Source organism: Odocoileus virginianus, chromosome 30 (assembly GCF_023699985.2).
Source record: "Odocoileus virginianus isolate 20LAN1187 ecotype Illinois chromosome 30, Ovbor_1.2, whole genome shotgun sequence".
Classification (NCBI taxonomy): Eukaryota; Metazoa; Chordata; class Mammalia; order Artiodactyla; family Cervidae; genus Odocoileus; species Odocoileus virginianus.
Window position 1 is genome coordinate 5,988,977 of NC_069703.1, and position 17,452 is coordinate 6,006,428.

The following is a 17,452-nucleotide window of genomic DNA, read 5'->3' on the forward strand; positions in this document are numbered from 1 at the left end:
CCATAATGAAAAAATGACAATACCCAGGCTCTATTCCACTATCAAACACATATTTACTGGAGATAGTGTTGAAAAAGACTTATGAAACTCTTTATTTTCATGAAGCTTAAATTCTAGAGAGAGAACACAAACAAATAAACATACACATAAGAAAATAATCTGGTAGTGAAATAAGCTTATAATGAAAATAAAGTAGGGTGATGTGAAATGGAGTGACTGGGAAGCTTTTTACAGCTGACAGCCAGGGGAGGCTTCTCCAAGGAGATAACAGTTAAAGTGGGACTTCAGTAACAGAAGAATTGTGGCTGGAGAGCATTCAGGGAGGAGGGAGGAGTTAATGCAAATATATCAAGTGGGGCTGAACAGAGTGAGCTCAAGGAATGGAAGGAATAGTGGGATGAGGGCGTGATGTTGGTGAGGGTATCCAGTAAAAGACATTTTCATTGACTCTTGTTGGAAGAACAAATTGTTAAAACCTTTCTGGGCAAGTCTGTGCATACCTTTGACATCAGGAATTAATTCCTACTAAATAATTAGACAAGCACACAATGGCACATGTATAAAGAAACATATTCATTTAAAAAATGTGCCCAGACGCTGCTCCAGGCAGTGAAGATTCAATAATAAATAGTATAACAGGAAAGGAAATGAGAGAGAGGGCAGGAAGGGTGGTAGTGTCATAAGGAGCCTTTGGGCTGCTGTAAAAAGTTTGGGGCTTTTGTCTTGAATGAGATGGAATTTCACTGGTGCACTTTGAGGAGAGGGCTGACTTGTTCTCACTTTTAGACTCTAGAGAGGGCACAGAGGCCGCTGATGGGTTGGGGCAAAAGTCCAAGAAAGAAATAACAATGGCTTGGAGCGGTGGGGTGGAGAAAAGCGTTGGATTGTGGATATTTTTGGAGGCAGAATCAACAGGATTTGCTGATGGATTGAATGTGAATGTAAGAGAGAGAAAGAAAGGATGATGCTCAGGATTTTGTTCCATGAACTGAAATGGAGAAGTGAGTAGAATATACATAATGGGAAAAAACAGAAGCTCAATTTTAGAAATGTTATATTTGAGATGTTTTTAAAGCTTAAAAACATACATGCTGGCCAAGCAGCTGTTGGATACACGGGTGTGGACTTCATGGTATTTAAAGCCATAAGATTGGATAGGATGAGCCAGGAAGTTAAGCAGAGAAGAGAGACTGAATCCTGGGGGACCCAACACTGAGTTAGAGAGATGAGGAGGAACCAGCAAGGAGACTCAGAATGAGTAGGTGAGATAGAAAGAACATCAGGAGAGCATGAAGTTCTAGAAACCAAGTGAAGAAAGAGTTTTAATGAGAGGATGCATAGCCATGTCAAAAGTCAAGTAAAAGATCAAGTAAAATTGCCCACTGGGTGTAGGAACATGGAGGCGATTAGAGACTCTACGAAAAGCAGTTTATCAAGACACTGTTTATATGGGAAAAAAAGAGTAAATAGCAATAGGGATGAACTGAATAAATTGCAATGGTATACATCACCACTTCTGATAAACTATCCCTCTTTATGTTGCCAGTTTGTGCTTCTTTGTAGAGTGATGCATCCAGAAGAGACAAAACCCAAACGCCCAGAGCCTCGATGAGTGGTGAATATGGCAATATTCAATGTCCACTCCAGGCTCCTGACTGATGGGCTTGGGCTGCCTTATACTGCAGGGACTGGAAAGCTCAAAACTACATTTCCTAGACTTCCTTGAACTAGGATTCCAGACATGATTTAGGTTCTGCCAGTTAGATGCACTAATTTGAAATGTTAGAGACAGAGTGAGTAGAGGACATCTTTGATTGCTGATGCTAAGCAGAGTCATGGAGACTTTGGTTTGTCCTTCAGCTTCCCGTGTGCTGGCTTCGTGAGGGGAGAGGAGCAAGACACGGGGATCCAGACAGCCATTTCCAACAGTGTGGATCAAGCAGATGCGGTGTGGCTCTCGGGCCAGTAGTGGTGACAGTGACAAGCTGGCTCCTGTGTGTCAGCTGGGGCGATGTGTCTGTGGAACAGCCATTCCACGGCTGCTTTCTGACTCCCCATCTCTCTGGTCATGGGGAGGGGGCAGGAGCCCTGACAATCCAAGTTCATCAGTTCAGGTGTATTTCTGCAGGATCAGCCTAGGGTCCCCTCTCCTAGACTTCCCAACAATATTACAAACACCTGTTTTTTAAAATATCAAATTTAAAAATTTTCTGTTTTTCTGCTTAAAACAGCTAGATGGCTTTTGTTTCCTTCAAATGAACCTGACTGATTCAAAAAGTAATACAGATTTAAGTTTTCTTAATGAGGGGTGGAGAAAGGGAAAATACACCATCCAGTACACTAGAAAGCGAAACTTCCTAACATGCTCTTTATTCAGATTTCTCCTGTAAAGGAGAAACCTGTCAAGTGGAAAAACACATTTTAAAGCCATATGTGTGGAAAGATACCGTTTTCATTTCAAGAACTATACTGATATGTCTACCTATGCAGAAAAGAAAGGTGAGAAACGTATACCTTAAAATGTTTTAATACAGTAGCCTAAAAGTGGGAGATTAGATGATTTTTATTTTCTTCTTTATCTTTCTTGATTTTTTTTTTTTTGGTGAATATATATTGATTTTGTAATAAAAACACTAAAGCTATTCCTGTTTGGAATAAAAGTGATGAACATTTCTTTTCATTTACTAGAATAATGTTCACAGACCCCTAGGTAAGTCCATCCTAGACCTGGGCCTAGCCTATTTCTAGTTCTGTGGCTCTTTCTAGTTTTAGTTCTGTGGCTAGAACTTCTTTCTAGCCAATGCATGTGGAAAAAAAAAAAGAAAAAAAAGGTTGCATTCTCTGGCAGATCAAATATCAGTGTAACACTGATCATCTAAAAGCACATAATTTCAAATTTTCAAGTAAAACAATACAAATAATTATATCCGAAGCATGAGGCATTACATTTTTATTAGTGTGAAAATAGAATTTGGAACTGAAGCAATCTATGATATATTAGAATAATGAGAGTAAATTTAACTTCAAAGCAAATAACTTTAAAAACCAATCTGCTGTACAAAGTTGAAATAAAAGCAGCCTCAACTGCTTGAAAAGGCTAGAGAACAGCTGTTCTTTGCTTTGTTTTGCAACATTATCACCTGCAAGACTTCCTGGAATTGACAGTGTGTACCAACTCCAAATCCTGTCCTAGAACGAACTTTTAATCAAAGGAACACAGAATCATTTCCACTATTATTACAAACACGATGAACAGAAGCAAGAAGACAATATACTGTTTATAGTCACAAATGAGCCATATTCCCAGAAGATTTACTGTGGAAGACCATTTTTCTACACGTGTACCTTGATTATCCTAACAGCATGGGGTGCTTTACTTCAGTCATTTGCTTAATGTTATCTATCTGGGGGGCCTTGGGTTAGGAACCAGATTCAACTGTGCAGCGAGCAGATGTGGTCACTGACTTAGGAGAGCTTTGAGGCTAGTGGGGAAGCCACAGAAGTTAACAGGTAGTGAAAACTGTGAGGCAAGAGCTAGGGTGCAAGATGCTCCGGGAATATGAAGGAAGAGGTACCTGACATAACCTTGGGGGGTCAAAGAAGGCTCCTCTGTAAAGGAAACTGTACCCTGAGACCAGGACGGTAGGAGTCTGCTAGGTAAAGACAGAAGGGACTACTCAGGCAGAAGAAAGAGCTTGTGAGAATAGTGAGTGCAACACCAAAAGCTTTAAGTTCGGTAAGACTAGATAACATGTAGGACTGAAGAAAGAGTGAGGGGCAATGAGGCTGCAAATGTAAGCAGACAATATATTAGGTCCAGGGTGATCACATCATTACTGTCCAGTCCAGGCCATTTTTCAGATTGAAATGGGGCTGGGATAATAGCTGTAAGGGCTTCCCTGCTGGCTCAGATGGTAAAATATCCGCCTGCAATACAGGAGACCTGGGTTCAGTCCCTGGATCAGGAAGATCCCCTGGAGGAGGAAATGGCAACCCACTCCAGTATTCTTGCCTGGGAAATCCCATGGACAGAGGAGCCTCGCGGGCTTCAGTCCATGGGGTCACAAAGAGTTGGACAAGACGGAGCAACTAACACTTCCACTTTAAACAGCCGTAAAGCAGAGCATCAAATCAGGATAATTCCTGAGACTCACTGAAGCGCTTTTAGTAGGGAAGAGGCATGATCATGATCAGATTCTTGGGTTTCATGAAAACTCTTTAACTGCAGTGTGGCAAATGAACTGCAGTGGTGCTTGGGCCAGGTGAGTTCTGCAACTCTAGGAGCAGGGAGATCAGTTAGGATATTTCGATTATGGGATTCATAAATTGTGGATTAAGTTGCTGAGAACTGATGGTGGCCTGTACTGCAGAAGAGGCAGAAGAAATGGAAGGAAGTGGGGATATTCAGGACTTTTATTTACTCCTTTATTCATTCATTCAATAATTACTTTTTTTTCTTTTTTTTTTCATTTATTTTTATTAGTTGGAGGCTAATTACTTCACAACATTGCAATGGGTTTTGTCATACATTGACATGAATCAGCCATGAAGTTACATGTATTCCCCATCCCAATCAATAATTACTTATTGAGGGCTGTGGAGATTTCCAGTTCTCAAATGGTTCATACCCACACGAATCTTAGAGTCCAAAAGGCGTAACGGGCATCATTCATCAACTGAGCAATGGAGGAAAGGGAGAGAACAGCGTCAAGAATGACATTCAGTTTTCTTGCTTTGATAACAGGGTGAATGGTGATGCCTTCTTTAAGATAAGAAACAAAGAGAAGGCACAAGATCAGGTGAAGGAAAATGCACTGAGTTTTAGTTTGAAGTGCTTCTGGGACACTCAAGGCTAGATGTCCGCTGGACAGATGGATATAATGTTTGAAGCTCAGAAGAGAGAACTGGGCAGGAGTGATGGATTTGGCAATCATCAGCAATGGCTGAGATAGCACGCCTTCACTGTGGATGAGACTGCCTAGGAGAAAGTGTAGTGAGAGAGGACCTAAGCCTCAGGAACCTCAATTATTTAGGGTTTGGAAGAAAGTCATAAAGGAGGCTGTGAGAAGAGGAGGGTTCAGAGAGGTAGGAGGAAAACCTGGAGAATGAGGAGATGATGATGACAGTGGTGGCAATGATGATGGTGGTGGAGGCCGTGACTGCCATGATATGACAGTGGTGGTGGTGATCAGTGACACTGTCATCTCACTGATGACAGACAAAAGTTATGAAGCATTTACTATGAGTTAAGAATTCCATAGATCATCTCAACCCATGCTCAGAAATCCACTGAGGAACCTGCTCAAGCTTGCACAGCCTGGAAAAGACAGATCATGGAATTGAACCCAGGTCTAACTCAAAACCCATGTTATTTATCCCACAAAACACCTTCCTGTCAACTGATAGCTGAGACTTTCCTCTGATATTTCAAAGGAAAAAGAAAATAGGGATGAGGGTAGGAAACATGAAGAGTTTTTTTTGTGTGTGCATTTTTTTAAGTATGTGAGTCTTTTTATGTCTCTAACTTCCACAATTCCCTTTGATCACTGAGATTTTCCTCTTTGTTTCCTAAGTAGTGGTAAGTAGTCATTTAGTTATACAGCAGTCAAAGGGAATGTTAACTGGAATCTAGCTCCTCTAAGATGCCTCTTCTTTTGGAGATTCTTCTTTGTTAGTTAAGAAGGCAATGTGAAAAAGTAGGGAGAAAAGAAATTTGCAAGTCATTCAAAAGTGACGCTTATGTTAAGACTTCTCTTTCTAATTTAAAATTGATTCTTAAACATATCAAGTCCAAGGGATGAGAAAGATACACAGCGGTGCTCAGAGACTCGACTCTGCATAAATGTCTCAGGGGAGAAACATGGGGCCCCAGAGAGACAGAGAGCGCCCAGCATGACTCATTATACAAACTCGTACTTAAGCCTGGAGCCTGCAATATTACTGGAAAATAACATTGCCCTACAGAGATCACCCTCAACCTACCTTGTCAAAATCTGAAATAGAATGGTTCTTTTGAAACACAGTCATAGCTAGAATACATGCCGAAGAAGTGGCATCATAAAAAGCAATGAGTTCTGCACATAAAGCTTGCAGTTATAAATCAAATAATATAAATTTATATGTATAATACTAAGCAAACAAGTTATAACTTTCTTTCTTTTAAGACCAATTCCACTTAATATATCCTCTGGCTAATCATCAACATTTACACAATCCATGCATTCACATGCTAGTTTCCATGTTGAATTACACTCATAAATCCAGCATACACATCCAGTACATTGCCATAGGTTTCTACTGGCACAATAAAAAATTTACACTCACTTCAAGGATTGACTTGGTTCTCTGCCTAAACAATCTATTATATCGGTTGTTTTAATAAAGCCTTTATCTGGACTACTTAATCTTATTCCTTGTTATCTATAAAATCCCAGAAATGCTGCTTTTCTCAATTGATCAATCATTTATGAAGCTTGTATAGACAGTCTAGCACTACTTGAGCCCACAGCCTCCTATCACCTTGCATTTGCCAAGACTCTCTTGGCCAAAAAACCCGGAAGGTCTGAGGTTTAAACTACTCCCAACCCCAATGACAAATAAAGATGAGCATCTGAGGTGAGAATTAAGAGAAAAAAACTAGGGTGAGAGCAAGCAGACTTTGTTTGTGAAACATGAACCCTCTATCTATTTCAACTGGATGGTGGTGGTGGTGGCTGGGATGTTCTATAACTTTGGGGGGCTGAGAAAATGATTGTATAAATATTCTAGCAATTCAAAGGACATTTTTTGAATTTGGAAAGCATTTCCACAGGACTGGAGGGCTCATACAAAGAACACCTCGATGTCTTAAATTTAAAAGCAGCAGAGGTAATAGAAGGCCTAGTTTAAGCCTCTTTCTCTATAAACTGAATCTGTGATGATAAAATCAAGAATAAATATGAACTTGATGGTAAGCCAACTGGCCACTGGGTTAACAAAACAGTGATCTTATCCAAAATTGAGAGGAAACACATAAATATTACACTTTATAAGTGCTTTATAAGTAGACTGGTTATTTGAAAACATGGCAAGAAAAAATTCAGAGATCTCAGGAGACCTTCAGCTGATCTAACCCAGTTTCTAAATGCGTTATTTAAGAAAGCAAGTGTGGCTCAGACTGTAAAGAACAGCCAGCGGGTCTGTGAGGCGGCCCTCATTCTGGTCGGTTCTGGTTAGACTCCTACTACTAGTTTCCACAGGTTAGTGGGGAGGGGAGGAGTTAGAAGACCAGTCAGAAAATATCAAGGAGGCGCTCTGAGGAAAGCGTTTAGAATGCATGTATTTATCTTTCAGCAGTGAGAACTGAGAGGACATTTATGAGTATTCAAGTCTGCAAAGGGCTGGAAGCAGACCGAGATCCCTTGGAAAGCTGGCACCTCTGTCAGAAATTCTATTTCACATTCCACTTGTCTGTGCTTGAGAATGAGATGCTATTTGGGCAACCTCAAGGCTGACCCAGAGTCCACTCTGCTGTGACCGGGGGCTGAGTCTGCAGAAGTTTCAGACCACCCAGCCTGTGTCCACACTCCACTGAGAGGCTCCCAGGGCCCAGCAGAGTGCTTGGGGTAGCCCACAGGGCTTTCAGTCTCAGAATTAGTACGATGCTCCAGGCTGCACTGGACCCCAGTGAACCCCCAGTCTTTGGGCCTAGCCCAAAATAAACTCGGTTCCTCATGATGACACGTGGGTAACAGCAGTGACTATCTGTTTCTCAGGATTCTGCTCACACCCCTTCACAGCTATTAGAAAAAGCGGTGTTGCTTGAAATTGTTATTAGCAACAATTACTGGAAACTCACTGGCTCCTGGAGATGTATGAATCTAATCTAATTTCTGCCTCCTCCAGTCAATTCCATAAGTAAGGAGCCATTAACTCTCTATACTTTGTGCAAGTCAAGGTCTATACAACTTCAAAAGGAGATAACACAAATTAAGGAGGGCGCTACTAGAAGCTCAGCTTCTTGGGAGCTGATTTTGATTACTCTGCTTATCTCCTCCCTCCAGTCTGTATTCAGTCCCTGGTGATTTCCTTGCCAATTAAAAGGCAGAAGAGCCTGTAGTATGTGTATGGAAGGCTAATGAAACCTGCTGTGAAGATAAAGGCAAATACAAGATACAAAATGCATGGTGTTCAAAAACTATCTTGCAAGAAGCCTTAAAAATGTTCATCTACTTTGACCCATAAACCTACTTCAGACTCTGTCCTGAGAATGTTTTAAGCCCAAAGCCACTCAAGAGTGAAACAGTGGTAAACAACCTAAATGGAAGAATGTCTAACATTCTTGTGATTGATCCAACAGTTGAAAATTATTTAGCTTTAAAAATGTTTACCAAGTGTTTCTAATAGCACTGGGAAAGGATCATTCAGAATATTTTATGGAAAAATAATCATGCATAAAAATGCATATTTAATATTATCTCACATATGTAAAAGAATAAAATATGTGAGAAGGAGACTGGAAGGAAATATACCAAGAGGGTTAATAATAACTGCTTTGTGCTTTGTAGTAGAGGGACTTTGGGTGCTTGATTTTTTCTTTTCACTTTTCTACATATTCTAAACTTTCTACAACAAATACAGATTACTCTAAAAAGAATAAAATAAATTTGTATTTAAAAGTGAGATAGTTGAGTCAGATGATTTCCAAGGTCCCTTTAGCATCATATCCAGTAAAAATTTATGGGGAGGGGGGGGAGAGTCCAATATTTTCATGACTATATTTCTGGTATTCTTTCTTTTTATTAAATATTATTTGTTTTTATTTATTTCTTTGACTGTGTTGGGTGTTAGTTGCAGCATGTGGGATCTACTTCCCTGACCAGGGATCGAATCCCGGGCCCCCTGCATTAGGAGCATGGAGCCTTAGCCACTGGACCACCAGGGAAGTCCCTATTTCTGGTATTCTTAATTAAATCAATAATACCAATTTGGCTAGTTCACTGTTGGTTGAGTACATTCTTTCATGGCCATTAAATTGCAAATTTCTTAGAGGCAGAGACTACCTATTCCTTGCAGAAGGTATTTAATAATGTTTATTGAATTTAATTTAAATCTGATAAGTGAGGCGGGAGGGGGGATCAGGATGGGAAACATGTGTAAATCCATGGCTGATTCATGTCAATGTATGGCAAAAACTACTACAATACTGTAAAGTAATTAGCCTCCAACTAATAAAAATAAATGAAAAAAAAAAAAAAACTCTAACTGATAAAAAAAAAATCTGATGAGTGAATGAGAGAGCACTGATGGAATTAATTACATTGTGATAGCACATTTGCTCACCTGCTTTGACACTGCAATGCTATAAAAACATAACTGGAATCTTATATTTTGAATAGATTTTTCCCTTCAGAAAAACCATGTGAATACTGTATTCACTATTACTTTTAATAAATCAACTAACCAGCCAAACACACAAACCTGGTCTTTCACAGAACATGGTCTTATAACTGAAAAATGCTTGAGGGTAAGCGTGTCTTTCCAAACCACAATGTCAGACCCCAATGCCAGGGAGTGGTAGAACTGATCCTGAGGTGACCCTCTGGCCTTCACTTATAAGGAAGCAAAGAAGACTAATATCAAATTTAATTTTTATACAATCAATTGACCAATACCATAAAGAAGGTAAGATACTAGTAAAAGAATTCTCTCTCTCTTTTTTTTACTAGTAAAATAATTCTAAACATATTTTCTGGTTTCAAATACATACATGAGTCCAGAGAAAGCCATGTAATATGTTTTTGAAATAATGAAACAGTAGAATCCTTTTTATCTTGCCATGAGTATTCCATGTAAGGAAGAATACTAAAATTAACCCAAGAAATAAGTCACTCCCTTTAGGGATAAGATATCATGGTTCCTGAAAACACAAGAACTTATCTAAGGTTGAAGCCAAAACTGATTATGAAGGAACAAGGATTTTAACTCACTGAAGGAGTTGCAAAGAATCATTGCAGAAATCATCCCAAATGTGAAAAAATCATCAAAATGCTCCCTGTTATTATTATTTTCGAGGTTCCATGGCAGCTTTGGATTTTAATGATTTAACTCATGCTCAGAATTCCTAAGTTCAATTTTTTCCAAGCCAAATAAAAATAGGAAATGAATATATCTGGATTAAACAGAACCAGAAGGAATAATTTACCTTAATAAAGACATTATTCTCTCTCGTGCCATAATTTCCTATAACTGAATTTGGTTTCATGCTTTTGTCTGGGCAGTGAGCCAAAAGAGGGAAGGAATATTGATGTCTTGGAGATAGGACAGGAAAGAGACAGAGCTGAAAAGCATCCCTATGAAAATCTCTGAGGAATAGGCTGCAGTCAAAAGCAAATGCCAAAAGCACCAACCTTAGATAAAGTGTGTGCCTTGACTGCTGATACCAGCAAAGTTTGTCTTTGGGGCACCCTCAGCGGTGCTAGGGATGGGATAGTGATAATTATGGCAAGGAATTTGCTTACAACAGAAAACTTGATATTCATAATAAAGGAATTAGCCTAGACTATACCTACCTCCTCCTGAAATTTGCAGAGTAATTCAAAAGTTAAGGCCACTCTTCTATATCAGCAGTGAGCTCAACACACCGGTATATTAAATTGGTGTATTCAGTCTGAGTGACCTGACTCTTTTGGATCCCAGCATTACAAGTGTGCTGTGGTGATGGTGTGGTGATAGTGGGGTATGTGTGTGTATGTGAAGGGGCAGGGATGGGGGGAGGAACACGAAAGCAAAAAGTCTGTTTTAATCAACCATCATCATACTTGGGTAACATGCTGTTCAGTTGCTAAGTCATGGCCGAATCCTTGCGAGCACAAGGACTGCAGCATGCCAGGCTCCCTGTCCTTCATGATTTCCAAGAGTTTGCTCAAACTCATGCCCATTGAATTGGTAATGCCATCCGACTACCTCATCCTCAGTCGCCTCCTTCTCCTGCCTTCAGTCTTTCCCAGAATCAAGGTCTTTTCAAATGAGTCAGTTCTTCACATCAGGTGGCCAAAGGATCAGAGTTTCAGCTTCAACATCAGTCCTTCCAATGAACACTCAGGACTGATCTCCTTTAGAATGGACTGGTTGGATTTCCCTGCAGTCCAAGGGACTCTCAAGAGTCTTCTCCAACACCACAGTTGAAAGCATCAATTCTTCGGCGTTCGGCCTTCTTTATGATCCAACTCGCACATCCATACAGGAGTATTGAGAAAACCATAGCTTTGATGATGTGGACCTTTGTCGGCAAAGTGACGTCTCTGCTTTTGAATATGTTGTCTCGGCTTGTCATAGATCTTCTTCCAAGGAGCAAGTGTCTTTTAATTTCATGACTGCAGTCACCATCCACAGTGATTTTGGAGCCCAAGAAAATAAATATGCTACTGTTTCCATGTTTCCCTCATCTATTTGCCATGAAGTGAATGATGAGACTGGAGGCCATGATCTTAGCTTTTTGAACATTGAGTTTTAAGCCAGCTTTTTCATTCTCCTCTTTCAACCTCATCAAGAGGCTCTTCAGTTCCTCTTCACTTTCTGCCATTAGGGTGGTATCAGCTGCACATCTGAGGTTACTGATATTTCTCCCAGCAATCTTGATTCCAGCTTGAGCTTCATCCAGCCTGGCATTTTGCCTGATGTGCTCTGCATAGAGTTAAATAAGCAGGTGACAACATGTAGCCTCGATGTCCTCCTTTTTCAATTTGGAACCAGTCCGTTGTTCCATATCCAGTTCTAAGTGTTGCTTCTTGACCTGCATACAGGTGTGTTTCGCTGGAGGCATGTAAGGTGCTCTTGTATTCCCATCTCTTTAAGAATTTGCCACAGTTTGTTGTGATCCACATAGTCAAAGGCTTTAGCATAGTCAATTAAGCAGAACTAGATGTTTTTCTTGAATTCCCTTGCTTTCTCTATGATCCAACAGATGTTGGCAATTTGATCTCTGCTTCCTCTGCCTTTTCTAAATCCAGCTTAAACATCTGGAAGTTTCTCAGTTCAAGTACTGCTGAAGCCTAGCTTGAAGGATTTTGAGCGTTACTCTGCTAGCATGTGAAAAGAGTGCAATTGTACCTTCCTTTGAATATTATTTGGCACTGCCCTTCTTTGGGATTGGAATGAAAACTGACGTTTTCTAGTCCTGTGACCACTGCTGAGTTTTCCAAATGTGCTAGCATATTATATTGAGTGCAGGTCTTTAACAGCATCATCTTTTAGGATTTGAAATAGCTCAGCTGGAATTCCATCACCTCCACTAGCTTTGTTCATTTAGGAAAAAGAATTAGAGGGATAAATACCAAGAGGTTCTTGATAAGATTCCCTATTGTTAAGAAAACCGATTCAAAACTTGTAAATTATGCAAAGAGGATAATTCCATGTCCCTTTAAAAATCACACTGAGGCATTGTTTTAACAAACCTATCCAGGGATTAATTTTCAGTAAAATGTTGATTAAGGGCTCAGTCTCTATGAAGTTACATTTTGACTCGTAGATCTGTTTCCTCTAGAAATACACATTATTTCTGTGTGGTGGAAAAGATCACTCTAGATATGATAGCTTATTTCTCCTTTGGATGGTAACAAGTTTTGTATCTAACCTAACAATCTTACTCTAATATTTTTTTATTATTATTATTTTTTTCCATTTATTTTTATTAGTTGGAGGCTAATTGCTTTACATCATTGCAGTGGTTTTTGTCATACATTGAAATGAATTAGCCATGGATTTACATGTATTCCCCATCCCGGTCCCCCCTCCCACCTCCCTCTCCACCCGATCCTTCTGGGTCTTCCCAGTGCACCAGGCCCGAGCACTTGTCTCATTGTGGACTCTGGGAGAAGGCCCTCCTCTCACCCTCAGTCTATGCAAAGAGAGGAGGCCTGCCTTGGAGGGCTATGTCCATTCAGCGCAGCGCATTTCGGGGGACTCACAGCACATCACCTCTTCTCCCTTTCTGGCCTCCTCTCCGACTTGGAATCCTAAACAGAACTGCAGGGAGCCTCTCTCCAGGCAGATGAGTCCAGGACTTAAATCTCAAATCACCCTACAGCCCAAGAGGGAGACCCCTCTCTCCTCCCCATTTCACCTCTCTTTAAAAATAAATCTCTCTGCAGAAGAAAATGAAATACTCAATAAAGCATAGATCATTTATGACTGAAAGCAAGAGCGCACTAACATCATTTAAGCTAAATGAGATAATTCAAAGAATCCTTTCTCCCAAAGCTCCTAAAATTTCTTTTCATTTAATCATATCTTCATTTATATATGATAACTACTCTGCCGTGGTTATTTTACTGGTATAGGCATTACAAAAGTATAAGAAAATTATGGTTTTAGATTTATAGGATATACACAAAAATCATGGCAGAGTTCTGTCTTCCTTAGCATAATGAAATTGTGATGCTCCTCAGTCTGATTTTTTGTGTATCAATTTGAAAAATAATTTCTTCTGTGTGTCTTTCCATTGTGGATCCACCTTAGTCACACACTCTACCTCTGATAATTATGCCTTTTCTTAATTGAAGGGGTTGCTGGGAGCCAGCCTATAGGCAGGCCTTTTGGCAAATCTAGCCCTCCTGGATTTTCTTTCTGTGAGGTGTCCATCCATGTCTGACTCTTGTTATCTTGTCCTTTTGCTATTACTGAACAGGAAACACTGACCCTTCCTTCCAGAGCAGCCAACATTCTTGGGAGAAAGGGGGAGACACTGTTCATAGGATTTAATTCCTATTCCTTTCAACTTCATCCTCTCATTCTACAGTTTCCCTCTACTACAACAACCAAAACCCAACCCCCCTTTTCACAGTAATGTAAATAACTATCAGTCTCGTGGGGAACACACACACCTTCCCAACCAACACAACACAAAATATGATTTGCGGCCCAAACCTTGAGAGCCCATGGACAGCTCATGAATTTTAAAGTCAGGCCCTGTGCTATTTCGTCTCTCTTTTTGTTTCACAAATCCAGCAATTCTAAAAATTAGTCATGTTCGGCTGATGGCAAGAATGAAGAATCTTCAGCAAACAGCATCCGTCATTTAAAACACACTAAAATTTGTGAATTGGAGCCACTAGGATGCAAAGAGAGCCATTTCACCAATTTGGGAGTGTCTTTGCCTCCTTTCCCATCTGTTGTTGTCTTTTCTTTCTCGCCGTTAATTAGCTCTTTGAACAGACGGTGTAAGAGGGAAGGGTATTTAATTCAATAAAGTATATCACTAAGGTTCTCACAGTACTAACAGTGATCATTCTTGCTGTTTGCTTATACTTTCAATAAAGGGATTAGAAAGACAGTTGAAACTATCATTTAAAATTAAGTTTTCATATCGCCCCATGCACTTACCTTCTACCTCATTCCTGTTAATGAAAGAAAACCTTAGAATGTTGTGTAACTTCACATCACTCAGACAAGCTATTTAAAAGATATCTATACTCTGGTAATGTTTTCCCCCAGGGGCTCAGCAGTCAAGAATCCGCCTGCCAAGGCAGGAGACGTGGGTCTGATTCCTGGGTTGCGAAGACCCCCTGGAGAAGGAAACGGCAACCCACTCCAGTATTCTTGCCTGGGAAATCCCATGGACAGAAAAGCCCGGCGGGCTACAGTCCATGGGGTCCCAAAAGAGTCAGACGTGACTTAGAGACTAAGAGACTAACGACAACAAGATATTCTTGTAAAGTTTTTTCCTTGTTGCTCCCAATTATCTATCAGAATGACTTTGCTCTGGTTTTATCAAGGCTTTATTAAACAAACAAACTCTACATGCGTTCTCTAGAAGCTGTGGATCTAATTTGGATGAAGTCCTGTTTTAATTTTTTTTTTTTTTAATTTGGAGCTTCAAACATGTCAGTGTGTAGCTGAAAGGCAGCTGTAAAAAATTCAGAGTTCCATTTAAAAAAACAGGTGACACTGTTAGCTCTGCACAATTTAAACTAAGATACCGTCATTGGCTGTGCAAGAGCAGAGATGTCAAATTTGGACCCTATTTTCTTCACCCTCTGAAAGCAAACACTGTATCAGAGATCCTTCCATTTAGAGTCTGGATTATTTAGGAACACATTTGACACTGAAAGCTCTAACTTCCCTTCTGTTCATAAAGCAGGTCACTGAAAGTCAAATCAGAATGATCTCTTAACAAAATCTAGCATCGAATATAAAATAAGTTGTAAAAGAAATATTTTCAGTTTTTGACTTATTTCTCTTAAAGTCAAGGGATCAGTGATAAAAGGATTAAAATCAAGAAAGCATATCTTAAAAGAACAAGACCACAACTTGCAGGCCATTTTCTTTTTTGTTTACTCTATATCCTTTGGAATTTTAATTACTAATACCTATGGCAATAAACATAATTGCATGAAAATCTAGGGGAGACTTCTCTGTGTGTTATTATAATAAAAAGGTGGATTGTTTTTCTTCAGTTATTCTCTTACATACCGAATTGTTCTGAAATTGCCTGAATGGTTGATAAAATGAATGTTGAATTGCACACTAATTCCTGCAGCTTTTGGTTGCATTCTCCAGTTTTAAAGTCTGGCCCTTAATGAATGTTTTCCTCAGGGGAGTGCTTTATATTTATTTATGACGATCAATTTTTAAGGATATGCCTGAAAAGTGACATGATCTTGATAAATGCCCAAACAAGCCACAGCACATACTGAGATTGCACCTGGTCCTAAAATATTAAAGTAAGCTATCAATTCGTAAATAGTTTATGCAGATTCCTAGCTCTGCCATAAAAGAGGTATAAGAAGGAAGTTTTATGTCTTAGCAAAAATATTTTAAATATAGTTTAATTTTAGCATGTATTTGCTGAAACAGCTCTGAAAAAAGTCTCCAAGTCAGTGCTCAGGGAGAGTGTTGCCTTGGAAAGATTAACTCAAAATTATTAAAATTAAATATTAATGGTGGATTTTATTAAAATGCCAAAAGAATTGTCAAAGGTTCTGATAATTCCATAAATAATCACACAGCTTGAATCACCACTTTGGATCTTTCTTCTTTTTCTGCTTTTCCATTTAGGAAATAGGAAGGCAGAGCAACTCCATCAGTACGGCTGTGCAAGCTTGTGCTCCGTTGTTTTCACAGCCATTTTCTCTTTACTCTGCTGAATGCATGGTTCTTTCTACCCTTCTACATGCTGATAAATCTGTCTTCATTTTACTTTCCTTCCTCAGCTGCAGAAAAGAAGTTATACTGCTGTGCTTTCTCTGCTATAGTAATGAGGCCTGGTTATTGCCATCTTCAATGCTCTGAAGGCATTTTACTTTGAGCAGGATACAACCCTCAACAACAGAGACTTAAAATCCTCCTCCATAACTCTGAGATAAACCCCACCTGTAGCGCTGTGTTTACTTCCAGTCCTGTGTTCACTTTCCCTGGCAGGTAGCCTAAAAGCATCCTCAAGAGGATGAGAGAAAGAATTGGAAGTTCAGGTCTTTGTTCTTCTTCCTCTGTCTAGAGTCAGGTTTGGAAGTTTACTCTTCTAAATACCACTGGTCACTCCGATGAGCTTAATTTTCCTTTAAAGTCAACCTTTGAGTGCACCACGACTATTTAACCCGTGCTCTGGAGCCTGGGAACCATAACTAGCGAGCCCAAGAAGCGTGGCTTCTCTTGTTGCCCATGCTCTGCAACGAGAAACCACTGCAATGAGAAACTCTTGCACCCCAACTAGAGAGCAGACCCCCCTCTCCGCAACTAGAGAAAAGCCCTCACAGCAATGAAGACCCAGCACAGCCAAAAAATAAATAACTAAAATTATTAACTGCTTTCCTTTAAACATGCATCTCCAGCTGGTAAAGTATACAGAATTATTATTTTAAGATGACCAAAATGCAATCCTCTACAAATGTGGGAGGACACAAAATAATATGGCACCTAACTGACTACTTGCATTTAAAATTTAGCCTTATTATTCTTGAAAAATATACACATTGGGTTCAGAGTGGTCACTTGAGTAATTAAATGGCTTGTTCATTTTATTAATAACTGAGGACTTCTAAATGTGCACAATAGCCAACAATCCTTGTTTTACCCTCCCATAATAGCCATATAGCCAAACACTAATGTTTAAGTTTTATGCCTTTAAGGAACATTCTCAATGCTTATTTAACTTTTATATTTTCCATGTCAACTATGCTTCAAATGTTCTTGCTTTATATATACCTTAGGATAACCAGATGCTCCTCTGAATTCCTACCTTAAGAATTTGACCTTAAAGTGATTTTAATCAAAGAAAGAAAGAAGATTCTGGGGTGTGTTTTCTATTTTAACGTACACTCCCTTTCGCTGCTACTGACACCCCTGGACCACCAATAACAAAGGACTCTGTAGCTGCTTCTGCTAAGTCGCTTCAGCCGTGTCCGACTCACTCTACTTCTCCCTCATCCCAAACCACAATATCCATTGTTGCAATTAAAACCTTCCTTCTGATATA

The 17,452-nt window shown here is 39.6% G+C and overlaps 1 protein-coding gene across 7 annotated transcripts in view; it reads right to left on the minus strand.

Moving 5' to 3' along the window:
- ANKRD44 (ankyrin repeat domain 44) overlaps nucleotides 1-17,452 on the minus strand; it is a 311,038-nt gene that overhangs the window by 43,843 nt on the left and 249,743 nt on the right. The gene's annotated exons all lie outside the window — the stretch shown is intronic.